General features: G+C 45.0%; 1 protein-coding gene across 3 annotated transcripts in view; it reads right to left on the bottom strand.

The window, feature by feature from the left end:
• The window catches only part of SGCE (sarcoglycan epsilon), a 56,668-nt gene extending 55,135 nt beyond the window's left edge, over positions 1-1,533 (bottom strand). For 2 of the 3 annotated variants that reach the window (XM_077809399.1, XM_077809400.1), the window contains exon 1: positions 1,443-1,533. The gene's annotated coding sequence lies outside the window, so the exon portion shown is untranslated. The remainder of the gene's footprint in view (positions 1-1,442) is intronic. The other variant, XM_077809398.1, reaches the window with a different exon arrangement.
• Positions 1,534-12,860: the final 11,327 nt, after the last annotated feature.

Below are 12,860 nucleotides of genomic sequence, written 5' to 3'. Positions count from 1 at the left end.
CCACTTGCTCTTCCTCTCCAGCTGACAAAAAAAATCTCATTTATGGATAGTCTGTTATCTTCAGGTTGTGCAGCCTTTTAACAATCTTCTACGACTGACTGATTATGGAGAAAAATCTGCAACTGTCCTAACTTGGCAGAAGATGTAACTGAACATTCTTACTAACTCCCAGTGCCATTTCCATGAGCCAGATTGCCAAATATTTTGTTTTTGTGTGAGTCCACCTCATGGAAGGGGAAAGTTTTGGGCTACTGTGGAAGCATTCTGTGCCTGCTACCAAAGGATATTTAATTTCTTTACTAATGGTCATACATGATATATGGTCCCAGTTTAGGTGCTCTCAAGGCATGTAGGGGGCATCATCGACCTTCACTGCACTGTTTTTGCTCCTCCTTTCCCCCCTGACTTCATGAAGGCCTTTCTGTGAATCCTGGGATGTACATGCTGGGAAGGGAAGCTGCACAGGCCTGGGGGATAAGTAGACAGGCTGTGAACAGAGGGGAGAGGGAACATAAATTGTCTTTCTGTGGCCCTGTAAGGATTCCCCTGGGAAAATAACACTGCCTCAGACTGTATTACCACTTATGAGTAGTGTACTTTCACCTTCTCCACAGATCCTGGGGACAGGCATAGCCAGGAATCACCCCACTGGAACCACATTGTCAGAGAGCCTAGAGGCTGAGAGCTGTCAGAGGCCAGAGCTAGCAGAGAGGACCAGGATCTCAGTGTGGATGACCCTGCTCTCCCATTGATTTCAGAGGATCAACCAGGTTTGGTGACAGGTCTGCAGCCTATTCTGCATGTGAGGGAGGAAACCCATTCTTCTCAATAGCGAATGTGGGGGATCTCCAGAAGAGAATCCATATAGAAGTTTCTTCCTCCAGAGCTCCTTTTCCAGATTCCCTGGGTAAGAGTGATCCTGGCCATAGCTAGAGCTCTAGGGAGATCCAGATCCTTTAGCTAGCTAGATGATCCATGAAAAGTTACCGGCATTTTCTCAGATAACTGTTGGTCTCAGTAAAATTCAGCTACAATATTCTATGTGTATTCCTACAAATAAGTAATAAAAATTGTGTTTTTCCTACATATAAACATGGAATGAATTATTTTAAGAGTTATAACAAGTTATTGCATTAAGCACACTGCAAAGATGTTTTTAAGCAACCAGCAGTGACAAGAAAATATGCAATATTGGGTTATACACACAGCCATTATTTTAAGCAAAGCCATAGGCAACAAAAAAAACCCGAGGGAAACTAAACATAAAGACATACAGATTCCTGACGGTTTAGAAAATTAAAGAACTATAAGATTGTTTTTCAAAATTACTTACCTTGAGATGTCATTTTATTAATAAACATACACTGAAAAAGCAAAGGTAATATTGAAAGAGGATGTTGACTGAACCCACAATGGGATTTAAATTTACAACCTAAACTCACCATTCTTTTCAGCAGCCCTTATTCTGCTGATAATATAACTGTTGGGTTGCTTAGTCTTCCAGTTAATTGTTCCATTTATCCCTTCAGCAGAGCTTAACAAAAAAGCTTTTCAAAATAAAATAAATGCAAATAAAAAAAGAATTAATGTCAGATTAACAGACTCCCACAGATCAAATGCCATTAGCTGGGATCAGATTCTTTTAAAGACAGCTTTTGTTTTCAACTTTTCTTCAGAGTGTAGAAACAGAAATAAACAAAATAGATGATGCTGACTTGTATATCCCTCTGGCAGTCATCATTTTGGCATGCTATCTCCAAATAAGGCCAGGTCTACACTTCTGCCAGCCTACCTATGTCAGACACAGTGTGATGGTATGTGATCTATGACCAACACAGCAATACCAGCAAAAGCACATAGTGCAAATGCAGTTATACTGTAAAATTGTACTTTTAGCAGCATAGTTTGTTTCGCTCTGGAAATGGGGGTGTAGAAAAAACTATACTGGTAAAGGTGAAACTTTGCCAGTACAAACTGCATCTGAACTACGAGTGCTTTGACAATATAATGTACTGGTATACGTATACCAGTAAACTGCAATGCAGACAAGGTATAAGAGGTTGAACAAGTCACCCCCAGTTCACGCTAATACTCACTATTAATTGGCTAACAGTTTGCTGAAGACAAAGTAATTTAGATTTCCCCCAAAGACCAAGTGAATCATTATGGGACTAAGTGTGCGCCACATCACATCCAGTGTAATAATGCGCCACGTATAATATGAGAATTTAAAAACAAATATAAAACAAATTCAAATACATTGTTCAATAGAGGATTATGTTTATGCAAGTAAGCAAAAAAAATTTAAATATAAAGGCTATATTTCAAAGTGTTTACTGTGACAGTTAATATAAATGTCTGTGTGATTTAGCGTTTACCACAATATATTACTATTGGAATGTTTGTTGTTGTTCGAAATGTATGAAACACTTATCTTAAAATCAATGTAATTTCTACCAGAAAGGTCATTTAGTTCAGAATGATAGCAAAATCAACGTTATGTTTACCACTGATATTTTTTTAAAAACCAGCCCATTAACTTACTAACAAAAGGATGTCTTAAAGAAGTTGAAGGACATCATGTGATGGGAAATGGGTAGGTTACAATCAACAACCTTGCATGTATTCAGTTTGGGGGTAAGGAGAAGCATTAATCTTCTGAAATGAAGTTAAACTGTTTTTGTCTGATTTTTAAAGGTAATGTCAAGCTGTAGCTTCTTGCCTGGGACCCAAAGGTGAGAGTAGGGATGACTGATTGTAAATGGGCTAGGGGGCCGAACCCCACACATTAAATCCCCCTTTATTTATTTAAAACAAAACCTCTTCTGGCACATGACTTTTTCTCCATTCTCTCCAGCAGCCCAATGGAAAGCAGCAGCAGGGTGGATGGGACAAGGGGAGAAGGGAATGGTAAATTCTAGCCCCATCACTGAAGAACCAGAATAAAGTCCAGGATGGGAGGGAAAGGTGGGCCACACTAGGATAAAAACGTGCTAACATTTAAATTCTACTTGTGCTGGCTACACTAGGGTTTTAAAATGTCTTAGCTAATACTTACTAATAGTGAAAAGGGAAAAGAAACTGGTCAGATCTTCCATGCAGGTATAAAAACCAGCTGCAGATTAGCCACTGGGCCAATGGGGCCTGTGCTCAAGGGCCCCGGCCAGTTGGGCACCCCTATGCCCCGACCCGCTCTGCCCAGCGCTCCTGCCAGGGAATGGGATCAGGGCGCAGGAGCTTGCCTAGCTCTGTCCACCTGGTGCTCCTGTCAGGGAGTGGGATTGGGGCACGGGGACTTGCCCCACTCCGTCCGCCCACATGTTGCTGCTGCTGGGGAGCAGGGTCAGGGTGTGGGGGAAGGAGTGCCAGGCAGGCGGGGCAGGACAAGCCCCCGTGCCCTGACCCCATTTCCCCGGTAGGAGTGCCAGGGAGGAGTGCAACTGCAGTCAGAAGTGGGGGGGGGAAGGGGCTCCCACTTGCTCTGGCCCAGGGCCCCACAAACCCCTAATCCCACACTGATAAAAACCAATGTAACTGGCTCCTGCCCATCATACACTCTGGAATCCAGAGGTGGGGAGGGGTGAGGGTATGGCCAGGGCAGGCTGTGTGACAACAATCCCCAGATGGTGATGGCCTCTTGGCACTATCACCAGCTGATCTATATTACAGCAGCTCTTAGACTAGAAACAAACAAAGAATTTTCAGGTTTGGAAGATGGTAACGGGTTTAAAGGACTAAATAAAAACACAGTAAAGTCAACAGAAGCAATTAATGTCAAGAAATGTCTGCATAATTAGTGTATTTTTTAAAATTGTTGTTATTCTCATCTTGACACACTTACTCCACTAACTCTCACTCCCCTTATTTAATTATAAGGAAACTGGATGTCTCTGAGGACTTTGAAATAAGATAAAAGCATTTCACATCTACATCATTTGTTCAAGTCCAGCCAAGCTGGTGATGACCAAAAGTTGACAGAATTGGAAAGCTGTTCAGTGGCCAATAAGAAGTAGTTTCATTAGTTTCAGTTTCTTGTATGTGGATATTCAATTCACAGAATCACCATTACACATTTGAGAAGTCTCAGTAAAGAAGCTAATGGCTAAATAAACATGGAACACATCATTTCAAAGACAGTACCTCCAGACTTTTCCTGAGCATTTAATTTTATTATTAAAATAAATCATACCACCTTAAAATTGTTAAATCCTCAAGTGGGGCACGGTATATATACTATCCAACCCCCACTGGTACTTCAAATACCTCGCTTGATATTACACAAAAATATTATAATTACATTAATTTCAGAACAATTTATATTTACATTCTGCATATCAATATTGTGTCCACGATAACTCTGCTGGGTTGTGGAGTCAAACAGGAAATGGTTAAGTGGCTGAAGAGTACATGCAGCTGGACCTCATGCACTTACCTGGCACAGCTGCTATGTATAAATGAAGGAAGACACAAGACATGGCTAGATTAGAAGGAAAGAACTAAAAGCTATGTTTTTAAGATAGTTATTCTCCCCAAAGGAGAGGATGTTATTTTTTGGAGTTGGTTTATATCTTACAAAGGTAAGGCTATTTATTTGGACTTTGATTATACCCTGGAAAAGAGAGAATTTAAGAGTTTATTTATTTTGTAACTTTTTATTACCAGAAAGAGAGAGCCTACCCCATGATAAAAGCAAATAAGAATTTCTGAAGTTTAATTACAACATACTAATAGCCTTTAAATGTTCACTATCAACTTGAAGTCTCCCTAATTTTTAAAAAAGTTAGCCACTTTCACATACTACATCTGGCCTACCTCCTCTACCATGACATGTGATTTTTATGCTCACATTTTACTACTTCTGAAAATGTGTGTTTCCTCTCCTCTGGTGCGATGTGAAAAACCACACACAAGCACAAGTAACTGGCTATAATACAGTAAATATTGTCAACTGTAAAAATAAACAAACTGAAAATTTATGATAACCTTAAATTATCTTTTGCTTCAGGGGCTCCCAGGTAAAATTGAGGTTGCTAAGAGGAGGTTTTCTCCAATCCTATCCCCTTTATCTAATGCTTTATGGGAGGAAACCATTCAACTGGTTTAAGGGGCATTGGGTGCAGGGAGGATATCTGTTACTGGCTCTTTAGTTTCTGCATATGCTTCTAAAATATTAATATTTCTTTCTATACTACAAAGTTTACTTTTTTATTCTTATGAGAATGAATTAAAATAGTAACTTTGTAAACTTATCCAAACTGGGGAAAAAGACAAATCTAACGGATAAAAAACAAATGCAAGAAAATGTAACTAGGGAGTTTTAGACATCTATGCTTTCTTCAAGTATCTGAGGGAAAAGAGTCTTTTAATTATATGATGACACTTCTCGGTTTGATTAGAAACTGTAAATCCAGCTTTCAACTATCCAAAATAGTCTGTAATTTTTTCAATCTAAATTATGCTACCACCCAAACAAAAGAAACTTTATTCCATAATTGCAGTCAAGCCAACCAGATGACTATTGTAAAGACTCACCCTTCTGTATCTACTTGAGATACCAATCAATTTTTTTTATGATGAGTTATGTCCGCAGGAAGGACAATATGGGATGGATTAAGGCATGAGCACTAGTTGCTTAGGGCTGCTCCTCCTTAAGTCATGCAAGTAAGAATCTGAACTCCTACTTAAATTTCTAGCCCTCATGGTGCAAAGAAAACCTTGAAAAAAGGAAACAAACTAATTGTTGTGGTGATGTCTGAATCTACAGATGGCCAGAAACAGTAGCTCTGAAAGTGCAAACTACTCCATTCTTTTCAGTGGGTGTTATTCCCAAGACCCGGTCCACTGCTTGTGTGGTCCTGCAAACATTATTCTAGTGATCATTCTGTGGTAGGAAGAGAAGAGTGCAGTGGGTCTAGCCCAGTTTCATAAGCAGATACGCCCCAGCTTCTGGAGTAAATACTGGGGGTCTAATGTTTCTGCCACCGCCTCTCCAAAGGGGGAGGGGACCCTTCTTGCTGTTCCCGAAGAACCCATATTATTATCCCTGCCTCTACTAGAGGGGAGGAAGCCCCTGCACCACCACTCCAAGTAGAGCGGGTTGGGGAATGCCAGGGCTGTGGAATGGGGACAAGGTTGCAAGGGAACAGCCACAAGGGGATGTGTGCCTACGGCGCCAGGTTCCCTTAATCTGAGTCTAAAGGCAATATGACTGATTTATACTTGATTTCTCTCTTTGAAAATTTTTATAAGGCTTAATCTTGGGATAATGTAGAGGTCTTTATCTCACTCTCTAGTAAACTGTCTCTTCCCCATGTCTGAAATCATGATTTCAAAATGCAGTCTAGTTTTAACAGCAATTATTGAATTAGTAGTTCTTTGAAATTACAAACATTTTTAAAGCTTGTTCTACCACAATATCAAGAATGTCAAGTCTCATCTTCCCTGGCTTTGTTGGAGGACTTCCAAGGGCAGGGGGAAGAGGTCACAGATGGCCACTGTTAACTCTCATATCTCAAATGAAGAAATCGAGGGTTCTGAATCTTAAAGTTCATTAGCCAGTGGAATTAAATGTCAACAAAAAAACTCCTTGAAACAGTAACTAAAAATCCCATACCCTTTCACCTTTTAGTCTCAAATGATATAACTTCAAGTCAACATGCTTTTTCCAGGGTAAATAAGACCTTTTATTTCTGAAATAAGCTTTTTTTAAATGTTTGTTATTTGTACATCATAAAGAAGCAAAAAGGAAAAGAGCCTGGACTTGTGCTATTGCAGATCAACAGCTATAACTAAAGGAGAGAGTAAAATCTTAATGACCCAAACTTGCAGAAGACAACACTTCAAGCAATGCCCTTAATCAATATGCAGACCATCAACTAGTATCAGTAGATGTTGCATGCACAGGTTAAGAGCAATTTAAAAACAAAACAATGCTTCAGAGTATTAGGGGATGTTGAATGGCTTCCAAAAGCCTGATTGATGTGCAAATAAGAATTCAGAATTAAGTGAATATCTTCAGATATATAACCCTGAATGAGATAAGCCCTCGTTATCTGAGGACAAACCGTCTGTGACATGCTACCTGAGTTGAGATCAGCAGAGAATCCTAAGGCAAAGTCTCTTTGATAACTGAGGGTCTTCTGTTTTGAACTCCATAGAGTAGTGGTCACCAGAGGCCAGATTTATTAATCTTTCAGGTTCAGCAAAAATCCTTTAAACTATTAAAGAGGGAGAGGTATGGGATGGTTACCTTATGGGCAGTTCTGTATCTTGTGTATGAACTCAGAGCATAGGATGACATCTATAGCTATATTTTGTAATAGGGGTGGCCAAACTAACTGATCCTCCAAGCCACAAACAATAACCTTCAGACGTTTGAGAGCTGGGCGTGCCTGCTGGGGCTCAGGGCTTCAGCCCTGCTCTTGCTGAAGCTCCAAGCACCAGCAGGCACCTCCTGTGGGGTTGAAGCCCTGAGAACCCCTTCCTTCCTCAGCAGAAGTCTCTAGCCCCATCACCCTGCTGCTGCAGGACAGATGCCCTGAGCTCCCCCTGCACCAGTCTGGTAGGTGGAGAATGGGGGTGCGGTGAGGGGGCACCACAAGCTGCACTTTCACTGTAACAGAGCTGTATGTGGCTCATGAGCCACAGTATGGCCACCCCTTTTTATAAAGTTGAAGAAACAAGTAAATGAAGCTAATACTGCAATAAATACAGTATTACACAAGTTTGATATAATGTAAATAAATGGCATCTGCATGCTAAGATACAGCTCTTATTATGATGCAGTCTTTTAAACCACACATAGTTGCCCACAACTGTGTCCTATACCTTGCTCACATGGGTTACATTGTCAGACTCTTTGAATAAAGCAAGGCTGTAAAGCCTAGAATGGGTTAGTTTTCCACATTCCCACTCCTAAAAACCTTTAGAAGTACTAGATTCAAAAACAAATGCTAATGTTTTAATTCTATGTAATTTATTCCTTCTGAAGTTAACCCTTCATTGACTACACCACTTATATCCTGCACACTGAGCCCATACTTTTAAATATTTTAATGCATGTGGTACTTATCATAGTTAAAGTAAGTGATCCCAAATGCCACTGCTTCGTAGTTCGAGAGAATTAAATGCAAATAAACTTTTGATCACAACAAAGGGACAGAGAAACTATGTGATAAAACCACCATGCCAAACAGCTATATACTTTTTTTCACTGCAAAATCCTGGCACTCTAATGATAAAGTTTATGGGAGTGGCTGCACTCCTTTAACCTTTTTGGTAGGGTGGCCTAACACTTTCCTTCATACGAAATGTCTCTGCTTAAAGAGACAATACTTTTTGTGACAGGACTCTGAAAATAGTATGATCATGTGATTAAAGACTGTTACAAACATATGCAGGAAGGAGCAGAATAAAAGTTGCTGTACAACCTTAATTCTGGCGCTCTAACTTCTGAGTGGTTGACACTGGTGGGACCATAATATTCTTAAGTCTTTCTTGTATATAATTATTTGCACAATGGCAGAACATGTATGTTGCTTCAGACAGAGCTCGAAGAAGCGTCTGCAAATCCTATGAGGTCATGAGAGGTGACAGAAAAACACACTCTTTGTAGCCGTCAATAAAACTAGCTCTATGCTCGCTACCAGAATTGAGTACAGGGCTCTCTTTTAAATGACTGTGCCATTGAATTCTCTTCATGCATCACATCTCTTGTTCTTGACATGATTACCTAGAGCCTGTTAATCTATGGAGGCATGCATACCATATTCATTACTGTGGCATGAGGGTACCTCTCTCCCACGTACGTCATATCTAAAGTGACAACTACTCCTAAAATGGGCATGTTACTCCCGGTGCAGTGGTTGGGATGGGGAGGGGCTGGCCAGCAATATGTTACATGGAAGGTGGCCATCACATCTAGCATTGCTGTAGATTTTTATAGCGTCAGGGGGCTGTTTTATAGCGTCAGCACAAGCCTAGGGGAGGGGGCAGTTGGGGCTGTGTCAATCCTACAGGGCGATGCACTGACACCGAGGCTCTGAGACCGGCTTTGCTGCAGAGACTCCTCTTTTCCGTAATGAACTGATGATCGCAGGGGCGGCTGCCTGCTAGGGCCAGGCAGGATTCCAGGGGCCGAAGCTGCTCGCGGGGAGGGGACTGTGGGCGCCGCTACTTGAAGGGGAGGTGGGAGATTTAAAAGGGGAGCCGCTGCCGCTGCCGCTGCTGCGGGGTATCGAGGGGTCGCTGCCCTGGAGGCAGTGGGGTCCTTGTTGCAGGCAGTGAATGGGGGGCCGCAGGGAACAAGGCGGGCTCGAGGGGGCCGCTGCCGGGGCTTGAGGGGTGGCCGGCGAGGCGGGTCGGGGTTTGGGGCGGCCAGCGAGGGGCTCATGGGGGGACAGCGGGGCCGCGCCTGTTCGATGCAGTGAAGGAGCCGTTACGACCAACCTGTCAGCAGGAGGGTGGTGAAGGCGCCCCCGCTCCGCCTGCTCTGCGGTCGGGACCCCGGCGTACAGCGCTGCATGGCTCCTCGCTCCTCCAGCCGCCGCCGCCGCTGCATCCTCCGCCCGCCCGCTCCGTGCAGCCGCCTGACACCAGCCAGCGGCATCCCCCCGCCCCTAGTGACGGTCTCCAAGCAGCGCCGGTCGGTCGCCGCCGCGGGGCATGCTGGGAGGAGCCGGGCTCCCTTCAGGCCTGGGAGCCAGCCAATGCCCGCCCCTGAGGCGCGCGGGCCGGGCTCGCGGCTTGAGGCGGCTTCTCAGTGGGGGCGCTCATGGGATTGGGGGAGGGGCAGTAAGCGCCCTCAGAGGAGCTGGTGGGGAGCCCCCCTCCCAGTCACTCAGTGCCCTGTTTCGGAGTCTCACAAGTGCCCCTGGCCACGCAGGCTCTGGCCTGTACTTAACCCTGAGGTGGAGCCCTGAACTGACTCCTTCCATTCACTGCTGCAGTGGCACAGAGCGGGCAGGATTTGCCTCGCCCTGCAGCCCCTCCGTGCCACCGCAGCAGGGTGCAGAGGGATTCGGGCACCCGGCTGGGTTCAGCTTAGGGTTGCCAGGAGTCTGGGTTTAGACCGGAACGCCCGGTCGAAAGGGGACCCTGGCGGCTCCGGTCAGCACTGCCGACCGGGCTGTTAAAAGTCCGGTTGGCGATGCAGGACAAGCTCCACACGGCTCCTGGGAAGCTGCTGGTTTCTTGGGACAGCTATTGGGGCTCTGCACTCTACCGCCAGCGCCAGCTCAGCAGCTCCCATTGGTCAGGAACCGTGGCCAATGGGAGTGAGGGGGCGGTGCCGGTAGGTACGGGCAGTGCCCAGAATCATGCGGGCGCGCCTCCGCTTAGGAGCCAGAGAGAGAAGCCAGAAGCTTCCTGGGAGCTGCTTGAGGCAAGTGCCACCCAGAGCTTGCACCCTGAAACCCCTCCTGCACCCAAAGCCCAGAGCCCATACCCCCTCCTGCACCCCAAACCCTGGCCCCACCCCAGAGCCCGCACCCCCAACTGGAGCCTTCACCCCACCTGCACCCTAAATCCCTCATTACTGGCCCTACCCCTGAGCCCGCAGCTGGAGCCCCAACCACCTTCCCCGACCTGAAGCCTTCTCCTGAACCCCAAAACCCTCATCCCTGGCCCCAGCCCTCAGACGGAGCCCTCCCACACCCCAACCCTCTGCCCTAGCCCAGAGCCTCCTTCCACACCCCAAACTCCTCAATCCTGGCCCCACCCCAGAGCCCACACCCTCAGCTGGAGCCCTTACCCCGGTCACGTCCCAACCCCTGCCCCAGTCTGGTGAAAATGAGCGAGTAAGTGGGGGAAGAGGGAGTGGGGTTGGAGTGAGCCGGGGCATGGCCTTGGAGAAGGGGTGGGGCAGGGGACGGGGCAAGGGTGTTTGGTTTCCTTCAAATACAAAGTTGGCAACCCTAGTTCAGCTCATGCCTGTGCTCAGCTACAGAGCAACTAACTCTTCCCATGCTTGCTGTGACAAATGAGCCACAGTGACTTTAAACAATCCTTTACAAGTAGCAACAACACAAACTGAAGGGGAAGAGGCAGCTCAATGGAGGGAGGGGTGACTTTAGCACCTGTCCACATGGTGTCTGTATGGTGTCCCCATCCCGGCCCACCCACATTTTCCGGTGTCCAGCATGAGCAGTGAGTACAGGAGAAACCCTGCATGTGCTCTTGTGACCCCTGAGCCCCTTAGTGCCAGCTGGCAAGGTGGTTACAAGAATATCCTGATCCTGGTGTGTCCATTCTGGTTCACCAAAGACTGTCTTGTGAGGTGTTAAAGGAAAGCCAGGGTCATGCTGCTCATTAATGTCATGAAATGTAGGTACAGATACTATGAAAATATGTTCCTAAAGCCTGTATGAAGGCAGAGTTGACAAACAGGCTTCTGCCAGATAAAACATGTTTTTATCACCTATCTCTCTTGGTCCACTTATTGTAAGGTGACACAGTGGGGAGTCATTTACATATGAAGTCAGCAGGGGGGAATGTGAAATCAACAGGGAGGGGGGCATATCAGAGAATAAGCTATGGAGGAGAATCCTGACTCTGAGATCCAGATAATAAGTTTTGGGGAATATAAGGAGAAGGCAAGGAAAACACCCCTTTCTCCTGTACTTAATGAGACAGTATGCCCCATATTCTTCATAGAGATGATATTATGAAATGATTATGGCATAACTATGATGTATTTTATCCAAGATAGATCATGTGAGATATCATTGAAAAAGTTATGATTTACGAATATGATTATCCTATTTGTATGCATGTATCATTTTGGTATCTGAATTTAGGAATATTGTCTATGCATCTATTACAAATGTGTTTACACCTGGGGAATGCCCACTAGGCAGTATGCAATCAGTCTAGTTGGCTGGCTGGCTGGCTGGCTGGGAAGGGCCATTATGGAGAACAATAGGCCTTAGAAGAAGTTTATCTCCCACCAGGGAGCCTTCCTGAGGAGGCTACAAACAGCCTCCAAGTCATGGCTGCTTTGACCCTACAGGGACATGTGACCAAGTCACCTGGTTCTGGACTTCATTCTGGAAAACCAGTGTTTTTCCACTGACCGAGCATGGGAACCAAGCTTGGAGACAAAAGGTTTCTGCCCTATGCAAAAGCTATTTAGGCAGGGGAGTGATATCATCATAGTTCTTCACTGACTCCCTGCCCAAAGGAGACTCTTGGAAACACCTGAAGAACAAGGACTGGACTGGGGGAGAAGGGTTGGACCAGACTAGAGGGTTTTTTTAGCCTGTGAAAGGAATACCTGGGGTTTTTAAGCTGCAAGCAAGGGCAGCTGGCTCCTTCAGAATCCCTGCAACCAGCATAAATCATCATTTAGGGTGCGAAGTTGCTTCATATCCAATCTCTTTAGTATATTAAGCTTAGATTGTGTTTTTGCTAGGTAATCTGTTTTGATCTGTTTGCTATCCTTTATAATCACTTAAAATTTATCTTCTGTAGTTAATAAATTTGTTTGTTTTATCACAAACCAGTGTGTGGAAATCATAACTGGGAGCAGAAAGCTGTGTATATTCCTCTCCACATTGAGGGAGAGGGTGAATTTCATGAGCTTACGCTGTACTGTTCTCTGTGCAGCACAAGACTATCTAATTTTGGACTTACCCTCCAGAGGGTGTGTGTTTGTGCATTTGAATACTGGACAGTTCCTTAGCTAAAGCCTTCCCATGCAGAGCTGGGTGTGTCCCTACCTGTATGTGTGATAGTGAAGGTGGAGACTGGAGCCTGGCAGAGGGCTTGACAGGCTGGTCACAGCAGTACAGTGAAGAGGGAACCCAGGTTGATAGGTCAGGTGGGCTGAGTGGTACCCCAGTTTCAGGTGGCACCCTGGGGGT

This window comes from Eretmochelys imbricata, chromosome 2 (genome assembly GCF_965152235.1).
Source record: "Eretmochelys imbricata isolate rEreImb1 chromosome 2, rEreImb1.hap1, whole genome shotgun sequence".
Classification (NCBI taxonomy): domain Eukaryota; kingdom Metazoa; phylum Chordata; order Testudines; family Cheloniidae; genus Eretmochelys; species Eretmochelys imbricata.
This window is presented reverse-complemented; position numbering and strand designations above follow the sequence as displayed.